The following is a 597-nucleotide window of genomic DNA, read 5'->3' on the forward strand; positions in this document are numbered from 1 at the left end:
TTAAAAACTAAAACTAATCTAAATTTATTCAGTAAAATTACTTTTTTAGATTTGATTGACTTTTAGACCTAAGATTATGATGCCTCTTAAAACTTCATCTGATTATTGTCTTTTTTCTCTTAACTTAGCTTAATGGATTAAATTATTAATTTAGAGTCTTAAATTATTTACAAGTCTCTGTCGAGCTTCTTATAAAAATATCTCTTCCAATTAATTTGCTATATATCTATGCAAATTAAATTGAAGAAAAATTCATTAAATTCAGGTTCTAATCCTAATTACATATGGCTTATAGGTGTATATCTACCCTATATGAAAATCAAACCACCTAATCAACTAAGTGCATTCGATTATACGTTGTTCTATTTAAGGTCTATCTAAATCTCCTTTATTAAGGTTTAACTTAGATTTTTAATTTAATTTAATTGGTAGCCAATCAACTAGAAACATTAAGAACAAACTAGAATAAACAACTTAAGCCCATTAAACATAAGCAAAAGAGAGATAGATAAATTAGACTATGTATTGAGTTTATCTTAAATAATTAATTTAGCTCCCTATCAAGTCACACATCATCATTAAATTAAATTTAAACAA

The sequence above is a fragment of the Theobroma umbraticum genome, unplaced genomic scaffold, assembly GCF_002168275.2.
Source record: "Theobroma umbraticum cultivar Fairchild unplaced genomic scaffold, ASM216827v3 scaffold_30.0, whole genome shotgun sequence".
Lineage (NCBI taxonomy): Eukaryota > Viridiplantae > Streptophyta > Magnoliopsida > Malvales > Malvaceae > Theobroma > Theobroma umbraticum.